The sequence below is a fragment of the Amblyomma maculatum genome, chromosome 4 (genome assembly GCF_055883805.1).
Source record: "Amblyomma maculatum isolate TAMU_Amacu chromosome 4, ASM5588380v1, whole genome shotgun sequence".
Lineage (NCBI taxonomy): Eukaryota > Metazoa > Arthropoda > Arachnida > Ixodida > Ixodidae > Amblyomma > Amblyomma maculatum.
In genome coordinates, this window is record NC_139347.1 from 171,823,121 (window position 1) to 171,841,006 (window position 17,886).

Genomic DNA, 17,886 nt, shown 5'->3' on the forward strand with positions numbered 1-17,886 from the left:
CTTCTGAGAATGTGGGAAAGGTTTCGTTCTCACGTTTGAGTTGCCAACCGTAGACAAATTGCAGTTCGTAGATGTGCTGCTATCCTTCAACCACAGCCATAATTGTTAGCGCTATCATCCGAGATCATTAAACCCTTAATGCATAGCGCCTCAGGCCACTCGAAAGTTGTAAAAATGGAATTGTTCTCTGATGTTTGCGTACAGTCCTGGTCGGATTTGCATGCATGACATGGTCAAAAGCTTTCAGGAACAGCTAAATAGAATAAAGGCATCAAGTTATTGGGACAACGCAATCAGGGTTGCATGCTATAAACTTATCCGCTGGGTAAACGTTAACGCACCAAAGAAGGCATCTTACGATAAAGCAAGAAAGAAAAAAGTGGTGATGTCATACAAGCAACGACTTTCACACATTCTCAGTAATGTGGCTAAGCGCTATAATGTAAAGGTAATCTGTTCCGCTCCAAACAAAATCAAGAAAGTTTGTGGTCTAATAAACAGAATAATGGCGAATCGGAAGAGACAAAACAAGAGTAAGATATAATCTAAAGCATGCTATACTTGAAGGTTCATTCCTTTCAAAACGGGGATAGTATACGAGCTGCCAGTTTCCTGTGGAAAAACCTACATAGGCGAGACGGGACGTTGTGTAAGTGTACGGCAAAAGGAACACGAAAAATTGCTATCAGGATCAAAGTCCTCACATTTGGTTGACGATTGCCAGGGATGTCAATATTGTAAGCCGGACTGTAAGCCTGTATGCAAAAAAAATATAAGCCCCTTTATGGGGAAGCAGAAATATTGTCAACTCATAAGAAAAGACTTCAGCATGGAGTAACGGAGGCTTTTTACATGTCAAGTCAAGGGAGTACATGCATAAGCGCACTGTCGATTGCTGTAATACGAAAGAACCGGTATATCTAGACCACACATGTAACTAATCACCCCCGCCGCTTCCTTTACCTTTTTTGGTAACTCTTGTTTGCTTTTGTGACTATGAACCGGTTTGCGTTTGCATCTTATCTTATTTAATAAGCATCCCCACCATCTTTACCGCGCCCTACAGCTTTCCTTTACTTGGTGCTATCACGTATGTTTTCTTCCGTTCCTGTGTAGTAAGCTGGGTATTTATTCCGTGGTTTTCAATAAAAGCTTCAGTTGCGAATACACGCTCGTGCTGTATCCTGCTACACCTTGATCCTCGTTTTTTTGCGCTGCCTTCAAAATGAACGAGATTCAACTCGCCCAACTTTCAACCTTACTACTGTCTCTAGGCTAGTTGAGGAAGGTATTTTTGGGGGCAATATGAGCGCTTCGGAGTCGGTCACCTTAGGCGAGCGCATGGCATTGGAAGATGTCGAGTTGCGATAGTGGGTGCAAGAGCTTCGGAAGGCGCGAGAAGAGAAACTCGCAGAGCGCGAAGCTGCGAAGGAGAAGCTACAGTTAGACACACAAGCTAAGAAGAAGAAAGTAGAGTTAGAGGCACAAGCTACGAAGGAGAAAGTAGAATTAGAACGTACTGTGAAGTAAAAATTGGAGCTAAAAGCACGAACTGCGAAAGAGAAACTGAAGTTAGAGGCCAGAGCTGCGAAGCAGAAGCTAGTTAAATGCACGACCTACGAGGGAAAAACTGGAGTTAGAACGAGCTATGAAAAAGAAACTAGAGGTAGAGTGAGGTACGAAAGAGATAGATGTACGTAATTTGGAGTTGCAAGTAAGGATTATAGAATTTAGCGCAAATCATTCACCTCAGCCAATTGGAAAACGCAGTGTAATTCAGGCCCCTCCATAAACCCCCATCAACGTATGCCGCCATTCAATGAAAGTCGAGATGACTTAGATGCCTATTTGAAAAGATTTGAACATGCGACCACAGGGCAGGGTTAGCCAAGAGAAAAATGGGCAACAGCTTTGTGCCAAAGCTTAAGTGGGGAAGACCTAAATGTATCTAGTCGGCCGTCGCCTGAGGATTCGGGTGAAGATAAAAAGGCTAAGCTTGCTTTTTTTTGCATAGATTTCGCTTTACGGCTGAGGAGCATCGCAGGAAATGTCGCCAAAGCAAGCACCAGGACGGTATACCCTTAAAAGTATTTGGTCAGCCCTCCCATGAGGATTCGGTTGACGGTGCGAAAATTAAGCTGTCTCTACTGCAGATTTGGGTCTGCTGCTGAAAAGTATCGCGAGAAATCTCGCCAAAGCAAGCTACAGGATTGCAGCCCTAAATGTATTTAGTAGGCTCTTTCCTGGATATTCAATTGTCTAAGAGAAAGCAAGGCTTGCCTTAGTACAGAGATTTCGGTTTACTGCTGGGGGGTTTCACGAAAAATGTCACCAAAATAAGCCCCAGGATGGTGAATAAGCGTCGCAATAAGCTGCTAGGTTTTCAGCTCCTTTGACCGCTGGGTCGAAATGCGTGGGCAGTACCACACACTTGAGAATGTTCGGGACATGATGGTGGCCAAGCAGTTAATAAACAACTGTCACTGTTGTCTTGCTGTGTGTTTTAGTAAACGGGAGAGTAAGACAGTTCACAAGCCGATCACTTCCTTCTGGCACAGCGGTAGAGTAATCTATCGGTTTTTAAATAGAAAGTAAACAAGACGAAGCGAGACCAAAATCCTCTGATCCTCGATCACAGTCCCAGGTTTGGTGCTTTGTATACGAGAAGACTGAGCATAGCGCCGCAGATTGTCGTATGAAACCCAATCAACCTTACTGTACACTCTGCCGTAGGCCAGTACATGGAGCAGAGTCATGCATGCGCATGAGTTCAGGGACCTTGTGGTGTGTGCCTGTTGCATGGCTCCTAGGTGGTTTCCCCTAACTCACCTCCAGGAATAAGGCACCCGGAAAGATAGCTGAAAAATGTGGTCAAGACTTCGACCGCTGTGGATGCCAAAATGCCCCTGAGGCAAGCTGAAGTGCTTGGAAAGCCAGCGTCGTGTTACGTGACACCGGCAGCAATAGCGTTGTTCTGCGTCAGGCTCTCGTACCCGTGGATGCGTTTTCATAGAAAAAGGCAAAGTTGCCGTTGGCAGATGGAGATAACATTGGCGTTTCAGAGACGGAGGTGGTTATTTCGTCACCATACATCTCGGGCAAGAACATTGCACGATCCCACCCCCCTTTGTGTTGCCATAATAAACATCACATCACTTTATTACCTTAAAGACCCCCAGTCGGGGGTATTACATAAGGGGTGAGTACATAACATAACACAACATAATAAACATAAGGGGGGGGGGGGGGTACACGTATGAAAATTATATAAACAATAAACATATTGCCAGTTAGCGGTATTCGCTGGTCGTACTGAGGATAAATAAGTGCGACAGACGCTGAGATGAAGACGACGCCTAGGGTGGTAAGATCGATGCTGTGTTCAACGTCAGTTGTGTGGACAGCTATCAGACTGTGGATCTTCCCGTGACATCTCTTGGTTGAGGTGAATCCCTTCGATCCTTTGTGACAAACTGGATCTCCGCAGCGGCCGCCACATCGGTATCACTACAATGACTACAGACGCCGCTACCTCTACGGCAACCGCACCTGCTGTCATCATGGCCCACCCCCATGACCCCGAAATCTTCTGCGGGACCGACGACGTTGATGTAAACGACTGGCGCGCCCTATAGGAACGAGTCAGAAAGCACAACAGGTTGAATCCCACACCCATGCACGCAAATGTTATCTTTCACTTGCCTGGGTCCGCGCGAGTGACGTTTGAAACCCATGAAGATGAGCTAACATCTTGGGATATCTGCAAACAAAAGCTTCACGACCTGTTCGGAAAGCCTATTGGCCGCCGCCTCGCCGCAAAAAAAGGGCTAGGCACTCGCGCCCAAACGTCTACTGAGTCTTACATCACTTATATCCAAGACGTCCTATCTCTATGCCGCAAAGTCGACCAAGGAATGCCTGAGGAGGATAAAGTCTGCCATATCGTAAAAGGCATTGCCAATGATGCCCTCAACCTCCTGTTGTGCAGGGATTGTTCCACACTGTAAAAACAAAAACACATATTTAGGTGTTTTCGCATGTTTATAACTAACTCCCATGCACCCTTGAAAAAAAGTTGCTTCAGTGTGCCAGTACACCCTCAAAGATGGTGATTCGGTTGGTCATAACACCCTTCTATGAGGCCAATGCACTGGGGTGTTTTCATCACTTTTACACCCCATTGCAGGGTGGGAACAGTGGCATTGCACCCTTACACCCCTTGAAAAAAATCAGTGCGGATAACCTGTATATATTGCATTCCCTAATTAGGAATTACCTTTGCCACTACACGTTCTTTAATGCTTTTCCTATGTGCACATTGCAATCAAACTTAATGGTATACCTGGTAACCACCTGTGATGCCAAATGAGCATGTAAAGAGATGCTGCATGCCATTGTTTTGACATCTCGAATGGCTCATGCCAGTATGATTGTTTTCTCAAATTCACAGAGCATGCTACGAAAAAATGTCACAGCTTCAAACACAGAAGGAAACTGGAAGTATTTTATTCCGCATAGAAGGGTCAGGCTTCGGACTAGTGGGTGCTCGGATGCTAGTGGGGGGAGGGGGTCATGGGGGGTACTTGTGTTCTGTTCCTCCATTGATGCACGCTATGGAACCTTATTTATTTAACAATACGGTCGCTCTCAACCGAGAGCCTAGCATACGGGCAAAAACATACATGTTATGTACGTAAATACTTAAAAAAATGAAAGAAGCGAAACAGTTCCAACAAATGCACACAAGAATAAAATGTTTTTTCAAAAACATATCCGAACAATGCACACAACAGCATGGTGACATTTCTTAAAAAACGACAACAAAAATTTTAGTCGTATGCAACAATATTCGGAGTACACAATAATATTCCTACGCTTTTTCAGTGTCAACGCGTGCACTTGCGTAAAATTCGGCCTTGTGCGATGAAATAAAGCGTCGTGCAGTGCATCTTGACTTCAACACACATACACCCAAAAAGAGGTGCTCTATAAAGCAGCACAAAATATCGGACGCCTTGTCATATCACAGATTGAACAGCCAAAATCGAGCCATTTTTGGAACAATACCCTACGTAGAGTCGATGACTCGAAGAAGCTTCCGCTGCTCAATGAAGAAATGCTCTTCAGCTTCTTTGATGCTGCTCCCAGTATATCCGACGCACGGCGTGGCACGCTTTTCTTCCTGTTCCTTAATAAAAATGTGAAAGAAGTGCATAAGAGAGCAGCTGTATAAATGTGCATTGCGCCTGAGCAAATTCAACATATTTTCTACTCTATATTTAGAATACACCAATGCCCCTTTAGTGTACAGCAGTGTGCTGGAAAAGGGCCCCATCGGAAACTACTGTTGGTTCACCATTGGTTATCTCACAATTAACAATGCAGAGTATACTGTTATTGTTGATTCAGGAGGCACAAAGCTGGCAGTGTTTGATCAAGTCATAAATGAGAGCACGTAAGGTCAACCCATTTTTATTCATGCAGCATACTGTTGCATGATATTTTCAGATTATGCAAGTTATTTTGTTGAATAAAAACATCTACACATCAAAAGCACCTGGGTTAGAGAACTTCCATGCTTCCTGAATATTCAAATGATAAAGAGAAAACTTACAAATGATACAAACATAACATCCAGAGCTCCCGGCTGGTTCCCAATGTTTGCCAAGAGTTGCAGAATGCATACTGTCTGTACATCTATAATAGAAATAAGCAACACAACAATGGTGTACCTCCTTGCAGGTAAAAACACAGACGAGTTTTGAGGTGATAATTTATTGTCCAATTTAGGAAAGCAAATAAACAAAATTGAAAACATGTAGAGGCGCGCAAACTGAAAGCCAAACATCTTACAGCAAAAATTAGCAAAGCTTGTGAAGATTTGAATTAGGTATCACCTCATTCTCTGCTACTAGTTGAACAGATTCGAAAAGGCTGCACCATTACAATGGAGAAGAACAATAGGTAATTTAAATTTAGCTAATGCGAAAATTGTTACATATGTAGAAATGCACAGGCTAGTTAAGGTTTTATTATTATTTCTGATGCTTAGCCATGTTTCGATATATCTAAAAGGCAATGCAAAATGGGAAAAATGTAAACATTTAGCGAAAAACTGCCAACTAGATAGCACATGCAGCAAACAGAAGGAAACAGCTTAATAGCTACGCTTCTTCCTGCTTTCACGTATTCCCTCAGAACATACTTCGAGCACTCGGGCAATGTCCTTTTTTCTTGCACGAATGGTCTCCTTCAAAACCAAGACAAGTGTCTTGTTAAGGTCAATTTCAACTGCCTCTTTGCCATCCTTCTTGCATGTTGAAGTCATGTAAGAACTGCAAGTTGGTGTGAATGGTAGCCATAAAGAATTCATTTTACTGAATGTTTTAAGTAACTGAATACTAAAAATCATTGTACAAAAGCTAAGGCAATTGATGCCTTTGTACACATCTGAAACAAAAACTGGCATTAGCAAACAGCAAATACAAATATTTACTAAGGTTAGAAAACTGCAAAAACCATCAGTATTTTGCCACTCATCACCAGACTGCAAGCAATATTAAGGAAGGTCTAATATAAAAAATAACAAAGCAAAAATTACGATCCTCCTCCCCACAACTTGTGAACCGGCTGAATGGCAATAAATTATGTAATATATCTCTAAACTAAGGGTCCACGCTCAGCTTTAAAAAGTAGGCTTCAATTCTCAGAGACAATCTACGGACATGCATCGTTAGCATATGAAAGTCCAATTGTTTTCTAAGCCCTTTAAGTCAGTAAACTGATTTCAACACATACATTACAATTTTTTTAATAAGTCACAAATTTGCTGCAATATGCGCACTGTGATGAGCAAAGCAGGTAAACATATGCGACTAAGGCTATGATAACCGCTTCATAAGTACATTTAAGCAGAAGACAAAAAAAAAGTAAACATCTGGTCAGAATCAAACTCTGTAATAGCAACATCCGGTACAATTTTTGCCCACAAAAATTCAAGCTGTCGACCAATACTTGAATGCTGAGGCATCAGTATCAAATATCCATTTATTGTAGCCTAAAGACAATACGAAAATCAAGTAATGAGGTCAAACAGTTATGTTGAAATGTGACCACAAAAATAATGAAAACTGGATGGTTTGAACCACATCAGCTGACTTAGCACGTGTACTGTCACCCGCAAAAGTTTGCGGGATCTCCAGCGCGTGGCTGAGCGGCGGGAAACTGCATTCCTGCGCCATCTGCCGTCAAAGAGCACGGCGTCGAGGCTCACGGAAATGGCGCGCCAGGGGCGCTTTGCGCATGCCTGTCCTTTCTTCGCTATCAAGCATGTCTCGTCACTAGCTTCCCCGTGATGCGCTTTTGCCACTCGCGGCAGCCGCTGATGACATTTATTCAGACAACGTTTTGCGTCGGTAAAACACACCGGCTTGCTTCGTCGTTCATCTTACCCGCCAAAGCAGACACGCGACGATGATGACGCGGCGCACAGCGGCTGCCGCGAGTGGCAAAAGCGCATCACGGGGAAGCTAGTGACGAGACATGCTTGATAGCGAAGAAAGGACAGGCATGCGCAAAGCGCCCCTGGTGCGCCATTTCCGTGAGCCTCGAAGCCGTGCTCTTTGACGGCAGATGGCGCAGGAATGCAGTTTCCCGCCGCTCAGCCACGCGCTGGAGATCCCACAAACTTTTGCGGGTGACAGTACAAGTGCCTTAACTGAAGTCTTGCTGAAAATAAAATACGTAGCTAAATGATTCTTCGAGAGCGAAAGTAAACGCTATAACAAAAGCAGCATAAAAAAATGCAACTTCACTCTCCATGCAACCGCAAAATATGGTCCCCGTAAAATGAAAAAATGCTCCCATTGTGATTAAAAAAGGCAAATCCAGACGCGGAAAGGTAACATAGGCTGATAATAGCGGCATATAGTTAACGCGGTTTGGAATAAACTGTTATACAACCAGGCCGGCCGACCGCCGCACTTCGATGCCGAGAGCACGAGCGCAGAGGCGTGCCGCGCTGAACGGCCGCCGAGAACGAACAAAGCCTCCTCGAACAATAAGTGTAAACAGAAGGGCTGCGGGAGGACGCTCCCCGAGCAGCAGGACGGCGCGCGCCTATGCTCCGAGTAAAAAAAAAAAATGTGGGAGGGGGGTGTCGCAGCACTCCGAGTGAAAGGAGATGACGAAGCATGAAGGAGGTTTCAGGTGAGCGAGCGCGAAGTGTAAGAGATAAGGGAGGAGGAGGGAGTCGAGAGCGCTAGGAGAATTAAGGTAGTACGCCCAGTACGCTAACATGACCTTGCCGCACGAACGGAAACGGTAGAACAAAACCGAGTAGTTGCGAACTGAGCGCAAGTATCAAACTGTCAAGAAAGGAAAATCGTTTCGTGAACCTCCTGCGCGTACAAAATGCAAGAAAACGTAGCACATACATTATTTCTGTTCAAGAAAGTTGAGACTGATGCTCTTGCGCGCAAATCTGCGTAACTCGCCGCGACATCTACCACATGTGCGATGTCATTTTGGCAGCCAGGTGAAAACAAGCGCGTGTCCCACGTTTTCATTTCGGCACATTCTGGAGCGTTCCGGCACAAAAAGACACAGAATGCAGCAAACCACTAGGACACTGTTCCCACAAAGCGCAATATGTGTGAGAATATGCTTACCTTTACAGGCGATTGCGTCAGCCGCGCAGTACGCTGTCCGCCTTCGTATCACCGGCACCGAACCAACCAGTGCGATTTCAGCGCGAGTGCAATGTAGTCGGCGCATATACCTCTTAGTCACGCAGAAAAAAAAATCGTCCATGCCTTCTTCTTTCGAACATCTCAAACTTAACACGGTGCAGCAGTCGACCCGCCTGAGCAAAGCAAAAGGGAGCCCAGACACTTGCCGACACGATAAATGCCCGTTTGCGTTAAACACCACATGTAGAAGGCACTTCACAAGTGTACACACTTCTGTAACACATATGCATGGGACATGCAACACATTTCACGAAGGTAAACAACCGAAGAAGCACATTAAGCATTCGCCGAAACATGGTCGAAACGACCCCACAATTTTAATGGCCATACTGTGAAATTTGAAAAGAGCATTGTAGGCTTGTAGCTACCGGTGGCCTCCTGGCGGTGAAATTTTGTTTCAGTTTTTGTTTCCTTTTTAGAAAGCACTCGTGTGTAATTTTAATTTTAGCGTTACTTTTGGTGCTTTATTTAGGTGTTGGGTTATATTAGCAGCGCCGCTTGTGTATAAAAGGCTACGAAGTTACGCTGCCATATACCCCCAGCATGTTAGGTGATATTGCTTGCCCGTAACACCCTAAGGCATATTCTCCAACCAAAGCACCCCTTTGGCATGCAAGAGGTGATTTCCAGTGGCGCGAACACCCTAGACGCAGGGTGTAAGGGTGTTTTGAATCAGACAAATGCCCAAAACGGTGTTTTTGTTTTTACAGTGTACTAAATATCTATAGCCCGCCATAGGACAAAGGCACCAGCCTATCTGATCTTAAAAAAAAAAGCAATTACGCTAGCCAAAGGAGCGCAATTCCTCGTGGTAGGGGACTTCAACGCTCCTCACGCGGAATAGGGATACATAAAATCTCACAGGAAATAAATTAAGCTATGAGAAGCCACGAGAGACTTAGGACTCTCTCTTCCTCAACGACCCTCAAGCATATACGCACATAGGAAACAGCATAAGCAGAGATACATGCCGAACCTAGCCTTCACTAAAAACATAATAGCAGTGAAATGGCTGAACACAGAAAACCCAGCAGGCAGTGATCATTACATAATGAAAATCACCTTCCACACTTCATCACATAAATCAACATCAGCCAAATCCGGAATTACGGACAGGGACAGCTTTCTAAAATTAAGAGAGGACACATCCTCTAATATAGAAGATCTGGAAGCATGGGTTACACAACTCAAAGAAGACGCCACTATTGCCACCCAGGATATAGAAACACCAAAGAAACAGTCCTTTGCTGATCCGCAACTCTTGCACCTCTGGGAGGTACACAGGTACATCCTAAAGATGGAGGAAACAGAGGTGTAACAAGAAATTTAGGTCCAAGCTAGCATCAATTGGACGACAAATCTAGTTCCACGCACAGGAACTAGGCAAACGACAATGGGGACAGATCTGCGATGGGCTGAACGGCCAACTTGGGAACAAAAGAGCCTGGCTTCTGCTAAGACACCTCTTAGGCCCCATGCTCACTATAACAGCAAGTAGATCTTACATGAATCAAGTCATACACGAATACCCAGGTACAGATGTAGATCTGCTAAGCGAACTCCGAAGCAGATATCTCAATATCGGTAGCAACCCCAATGCCACCTACTAGTACAAAGGAGTTCCTAATGATGTCTTATCGCGGAAGCGGAAATTTGGGCCGCGATTGGCCATTTACGTACTACCTCAGCGCCAGGGCCAGATGGGGTAACCAATAAAATGCTAAGAAACTTAGACTAAGGTCAATCTTAGCAATTAGGCACTTAATTATTGAATGAATGTTGGAACAAAGGTGAACTTCCGCAGATGTGGAAACACGCGAAGGTTGTCTTTATTCCTAAACCCAAAAAGGAACTAAGCATAGACAACGTAAGGCGCATCTCTCCTACGTCGTGCTTAGGTAAACGTATGGAACATGTTATTCTAAATAGACTTCAGAACTAAGCAGAAGAGAATGACCATCTGCCCAGTTCAATGATTGGTTTCAGAAGTCAAACCTGTACTCAGAACGTAATGCTTCAGTTGCATGCAGAAGTGATGGATCCCCATAACAAAACCGGGACCAAAGCGATTCTTGCCTTGGATCTAGAAAGACATCGGCAATGACTCTCACGAAGCCATTCTCCAAACCCTCTCCAGCATAAACGCGGGGAACAAAACCTTTAAATACATTCGTTCCTTTCTCTCGGTAAGGACTGCGGAGCTAAGTATCACAGGACTTAGATCGGACAAAATAGCAATAGGAGACAGAGGAACCCCGCAAGAATCAATCCTTTCCCCCTTCTTATTCAAACTAGCACTGATAGGTCTGCCTCTCAAACTTGAAGAAATCCAAGATCTTCAACACTCCCTATATGCTGACGACGTCACCTTGTGGGTAACAAAAGGTTCGGACGCTCACATAGAGAAAACGCTTCAAGAAACAAATGTAGCCCAGTCATACGCTAACTAGATTTGGTTGAATTGCTCATGACCTAAGTCTGAACTCCTAGCAGTCAGAAGGAAAACGTAACGCAGCGTGAGCCATTGTTTAGTAGGTTTAATATTTTAGGAAAGCGTCGGGATAAGATGGCGCGCGAAATTTTAGTGGCGTTCTGGATACAGAAGAAAGAAGACAGATGTATTAGCGAAGCGGGTCACAAAGTTCACGTAGAAAAGAATTTACTTTTATTGAGGAATCTTATAATGCAAAGAATCGAGTTTACTATCAGGCCTAAAGCTGTTATTCTTAGATAACTCTCACGTATTGGCAAGGTCATGTTGGCGTACTACCTTAATTCTCCTAGCACTCTCGACTCCCCCCTCCTCCCTTATCTCTTACACTTCGCGCTCGCTCTCCTGAAACCTCTTTCATGCTTCGTCATCTTCTTTCACTCAGAGCGCTGCGACCCCCCCCCCCCCCCTTTTTTTTTTACTCGGACCATAGGCGCGCACCGTCCTGCTGCTCGGGGAGCGTCCTCCCGCAGCCCTTCTGTTTAAACTTTTTGTTCGAGGAGGCTATGTTCGTTCTCGGCGGCGGCCGTTTAGCACGGCACGCCTCTACGCTCGTGCTCTGAGCATCGAAGTGCGCTTTTCGGCCGCCCTGGTTGCAATATAGTTTATTCCAAACTGCGTAAACTATATGCCGCTATCATCAGCCTATGTTAACTTCCCCGCGTCTGGATTTGCCTTTTTTAATCACAATGGGAGCATTTTTCATTTTACGGGGACCATATTTTGCGGTTGCATGGAGTGTGAATTTGCATTTTTATTATGCTGCTTATGTTATGGCGTTTACTTTCGCTCTCGAAGAATCATTTATGTACGTATTTTATTTTCAGCAAGACTTCAATTAAGGCACTTGTACACGTGCTAAGTCAGCTGATGTGGTTCAAACCATCCAGTTTTCATTATTTTTGTGGTCACATTTCAACATAACTGTTTGACCGCATTACTTGATTTTTGTAGTGTCTTTAGACTAGAATAAATGGATATTCGATACTGATGCCTCAGCATTCAAGTAGAGGTCGACAGCTTGAATTCTGTGGCCAAATATTGTACCGGATATTGCTATTACAGAGTTTGATTCTGACCCTATGTTTACTTTTTTTTGTATTTTGCTTAAATGTACATATGAAGCGGTTATCATAGCCTTAGTCGCATATGTTTACCTTCTTTGCTCATCACAGTGCGCATATTGCAGGCAAATTTGTGACTTACTGTTATTAAAAAATTTGTAATGTATGTGTTGAAAGCAGTTTACTGATTTAAAGGGCCCAGAAAACAATTTGACTTTCATATGCTAACGATGCATGTCTCTAGATTGTCTCTAAGAATTGAAGCCTACTTTTTAAAGCTGAGCGGGGACCCTTAGTTTAGAGATATATTACATATTTTGTTGCCATTCAGCCGTGTGCCAAGTTGAGGGAAGGAGGATCATAATTTTTGGTTTGTTATTTTTTATATTAGACTTTCCTTAATATTGCTTGCAGTTTGTCGATGAGTGGCAAAATACTGATGGTTTTTGCAGTTTTCTAACCTTAGTAAATATTTGTATTTGCTGTTTGCTAATGCCAGTTTTTTTTTTTCAGATATGTACAAAGGCAACAATTGCCTTAGCTTTTGTACAATGATTTTTAATATTAAGTAACTTGAAACATTGAGTAAAATGAATTCTTTATGGCTGCCATTCACACAAACTTGCAGTTCTTACATGACGTCAACATGCTGATCATGAAGGACGGCATAGAGGCAGTTGAAATTGGCCTTAACAAGACATTTGTCATGGTTTTGTAGGACACCATTCGTGCAAGAAAAAAGGACGTTGCCCGGGTGCTCGAAGTATGTTCTGAGGGAATGCGTGAAAGGAGAAAGAAGCGTAAGTATTAAGCTGTTTCCTTCTGTTTGCTGCATGTGCTATCTAATTGGCAGTTTTTCGCTAAATGCCTACATTTTTGCCATTTTGCATTGCCTTATAGATATACTAAAACATGGCTGAGCATCAGAAAGAATAATAAAACCATAACTAGCCTGTGCATTCCTTCATATGTAACAATTTTCGCATTAGCTAAATTTAAATTACCTATTGTTTTTCTCCATTGTAATGGTGCAGCCTTTTCAAATCTGTTCAACTAGTAGCAGAGAATTAGGTGATACCTGATTCAAATATTCACAAGCATTGCTAATTTTTCCTGTCAGATGTTTGGCTTTCAGTTTGCGTGCCTCTACATGTTTTCAATTTTGTTTATTTGCCTTCCTAAATTAGACAATAAATTATCGCCTCAAAACTCGGCTGTCTCTTTTTACCTGCAAGGCGGTACACCATTGTTGTGTTACTTATTTCTATTGTAGATGTACAGACAGTATGCATTCTGCAACTCTTGGCAAACATTGGGAACCAGCCGGGAGCTCTGGATGTTGTTTGTATCATTTGTAAGTTTTCTCTTTGTCATTTGAATATTCACGAAGTCTACTTGAAACCGACATTATTAGCGAATTTTCTTTGTTTCTAAAATGGTTTACATTCTAACTTGTAATATGTATTAGTGATTCATAATTCAAATAGAAATACTACACAAGTTTTCATCACAACTGTGAATTCTTTGCTGTGGAAGGATTATTTGCACTATAAGTACAATCAAAAGCACTTTTAAGAGACTCCTGCCATGACATGCTTACCATGTCGTATTGCATACAAGAGTCACCTGATGAAGCACTGGTAATGTCAGGATTGGTGCAGTGTGCCATTTGACTAAGCACTGTGCTGCAGTGGACCAGCAGTGATTTATCAGATGGCTCTTGCAGGCAGCTTGTTGGGGTTTAGCATTTGCTGGAAAGGGGCCTCTCAACCTGCTCATGCATGCTAGTACCTAACATGTTCGTAATGTCTGGAATATATAATCTGAGACTGCTTCAAAAGAAATATTTGCCACATTGTCGTATCCTACAGGCTTCTGAAGGTGGGTAATGCAGTTTAATAGTTGTTTTAAAAAAATGCTGTAATTTGCTAGCCAAGTTTGAAATGATGTAATAATTTTAATTCTTCTGAGATTAGGTTTACCACTTTGGTTGGGAGAAAATACTGCTGTGTTTCAAGGTTCATGCTGTATAAATATAATGCCTTCAACTACAGATGCTAACATTTCACGCATTATCCATGTGGCACTGTCATAGACATTTTCATTTATAGTAAACATTCTCAATAAATCCAAGTTGTTATTTTTGCATTTCAAGTTAGTCAACATATTTTTGGTATTCGAACCTTTAGTATTTCAGACTGCCTGCTGCTATAACGATTACAACTTCTTGAACACTTGAGCTTCCTGCCGCCTCTTGAGGCTCACCACTGATGTTCTGGATGTCTGTGAATACAATGTGCTATGCATGGAAAATGTTTTAACATGCCATGCTTCAGTTTTGACATTTTTTAGAGCTTCTGCTGTTTGGTTGTTTGGTAATGCTCTGCTGTTGGACATGTAATTGTCGCTCAACTCAAAGCTCCAGTGGACACTTTCAATGAATAATGTGTGATGAAGTTTCGGAACTGCCACATAGAGCAGCGAGAACACTTTTTCCTTGTTACTAAACCTTAAATGTAAACACTTCAGGAAGCATTGCGATGACCTAGGGCTTGGCTGGTTCATACTTAGCACAAGAAGACGTGCAAAAGTTCAGAAATGCATTATGTGTTATGTATTACATGCACTTTGTTTTTTTTTTTGTAGTGCCCCATCACTAAGTATGCTCTTTCCACGTTTTTCTTTGTTTGGTTCAGCAGTATCTACTTGGCCAGTGCAGGGTATGCTGTAGGCCTTGTGACGCCTTCAATTGAGCCAGCTGTTAATATTTTAGTAGTAAACACCGTGCTCCAGTGCTGTTTATTGTTTATTTACATTTTTAACTATCATAATAAGCATTCCAGTTCATGTGAAATGAAAAGTTCATGGGGCAGCATAGAAGTTCTCTAACCCAGGTGCTTTTGATGAGTGTAGCCATTTTTGTTTGCAGAATCTAAAATTACCATGCAACAGCATGCTGCATGAATAAAAATGGGTTGACCTTATGTGCTCTCATTTATGACTTGATGAGACTGCTGGCTTTGTGCCTCCTGAACCAACCATAACAGTGTACTCTGCATTGTTAATTGTGAGATAACCACCAGTGGTTTCCGATAGGGCCCTTTTCCAGCACACTGCTGTACACTAAAGGGGCATTGGCGTATTCTAAATATAGAGTAGAAAATATGTTGAGTTTGCTTTTTGCCAGGTGCAGTGCATATTTATACAGCCGCTCTGTTATGCACTTCTTTCGCAATTTTATCAAGGAACAGGAAGAAAAGCCTGCCACGCCGTGCGTCGGATATACTGGGAGCAGCATCAAAGAAGCTGAAGAGCATTTCCCCTTCATTCAGCAGCGGAAGCTTCTTCGAGTCAGCGACTCTTCTTAGGGTATTGTTCCCATAATGGGTCGATTTTGGCTGTTCAATCTGACATATGACAAGGGGTCCGACAATTTGTGCTGCTTTATAGAGCACCTCTTTTTGGGCGTCTGCGTGCCGAAGCCAAGATGCACTGCACGACGCTTTATTTCATCGCTTAAGGCCGAATTTTATGCAAGCGCACGCGTTGACACTGACAAAGCATAGGATTAATATTGTGTACTGCGATTATTGTTGCATACGACTAAAAGTTTTGTTGTTGTTTTTAAGAAATGTCACCATGCTGTTGAGTTCATTGTTCGGTTCTGTTTTTGAAAAAAAAAATTGTATACTTTGTTGTCTGCATTTGTTGGAACTGTTTTGCTTCTTTCATTTTTTTTAGGTATCTACGTACATACCATGTATGTTTTGCCCGTCTGCTAGGCTCTCGGTGGAGAGTGGCAGTATTGTTAAATAAATGATATTCCATAGCGCGCATCAATGAAGAAACAGACTGGTTGGACAGACTGGTGTTCTCACATAAGTACTCCGATCGGAAACCGCCACCTATGGCGTGTGTTTCATTCAATGGAACGAAAACCTTCAGTTAAAGACTACGCCGAGAGTATTCGAATAGCCCTGCGTCTTTCACCGCAAGAATCTGCCAAGCAAGCAGCTCTTCAGTTCTTCCCCGGTTATGACTACCAACCTGCACCGGTTCCACTCAGTCTCGGCAACCATCTCCCAGAAGATAAGATCACGAACCCTTTCACCATGGCTGAGCTGATCGCTGCGATTGAAGACATCCGCCCAAACACCACACCCGGTCATGATAGTGTGCCTTATACACTATTCGGCAATCTAGAAGGTGAATCATTGACCTCACTTCTGAGAATTTTCAATGAAATCTGGATTTCCAGTAAAATGCCATCAGATTGGAAACATTCTGTAGTAGTTCCCATACCAAAGCCCGGAAAACCACCTACAACCCTTGGTGCTCTACGCCCGATTTCTCTTACCCCAACTATCTGTAAATTGTACGAAAAGCTACTTGCCATTCGAATATCCTGGTGGCTTGACCATCATCACAAATATTCGTTTTCACAGATTGGCTTTCGGCCTGGTTACGGATCTGAAGGTGGTCTTCAACTTTTTGCCAATGAAGTAATATATTGTTCATCTCACAGTCGTCTCGTCCGCACAGTTGTGGCAACAGATATCACGAAAGCCTACGACAACATCCTCCACACAGCGATCCTCAATACTATGTCATCACTTGGAATGCCCTTACAGCTTTGTCGTGCAATTCACGCGTTCCTCTCCCACTGAACGTTTGCTATCCGTGTAAGTGGAAAACCAACAGGACATTTCATTTCTAATCGTGGAGTACCGCAGGGCTCAGTTTTAGCCCCAACTTTGTTTAATATTGCATTTATTCCTCTCATACATGAACTTGCCTCAATTCCTAATATTAAAGTGCTAGCCTACGCCGATGACATTACTATGTGGTCTACAAACCGCTCAGTGCAGGTGCAGCAAGACTCCCTGCAAAATGCCATAAATATCCTTCAAAACTCTCAACAACACAGGCCTATCCCTCAACCTCACTAAGACATGCTATGTTCATGTGGGCAATAAGGCCGGCCGCATAAGTTTTAAAGCTAATCCATTCGCGTTGACAATTGACAATACACCCCTCCTTGAAGTGGAACATACCAAGGTGTTGGGTCTCCATGTACATTCTTCAGGAAAAGGCACAGTTTGGCTATCCGATGTACGCAAAAGTGCCATGAACACACTGGGACTAATTCGAAGAATAGCAAATCGTTCTGGTGGTGCCAGATCAGATACCGCTCGCCGACTTGTTCGTGCTGTCTTTCAACCGCGGCTTCTATACCAGGCACAGTTTCAGAAACTGACAAAACGGCAATGGTCTACACTCGAGGCACTCAACCACGAGGCCATGCGAGTTATTACGGGACTGCCTCGAGCAACTCCTATCCGTCTGCTCGAGGAGTACGCCCACCTTAACTCGCTGGCAGAATTAACTGCCCAAAGACAGACAAACAGAGCAAGAAAAGCTTCCCTTCGTCTTGAATTAGAGAACCAACCACCTCCATGGGACTACTGCCACCTTACTTCTAATAAGCCTCTACTCACCAAGAAGTCGCAGCTCTCATCATCATTCCCAATAACGTCTTGCGCAACACATGATAACTGTATTATTTACACAGATGCAGCCG

General features: G+C 43.3%; 1 protein-coding gene and 1 long non-coding RNA gene across 2 annotated transcripts in view; one reads left to right on the forward strand and one right to left on the reverse strand.

The window, feature by feature from the left end:
• Window positions 1-17,886, reverse strand: part of LOC146193486 (uncharacterized) — a 402,043-nt gene that overhangs the window by 187,701 nt on the left and 196,456 nt on the right. The window lies entirely within an intron of this gene.
• LOC146193488 (uncharacterized) lies at window positions 13,024-16,141 on the forward strand. The gene is made up of 3 exons (XR_014706461.1): window positions 13,024-13,105; window positions 13,579-13,659; window positions 15,551-16,141. It is a non-coding gene; the product is annotated as an uncharacterized LOC146193488 (long non-coding RNA).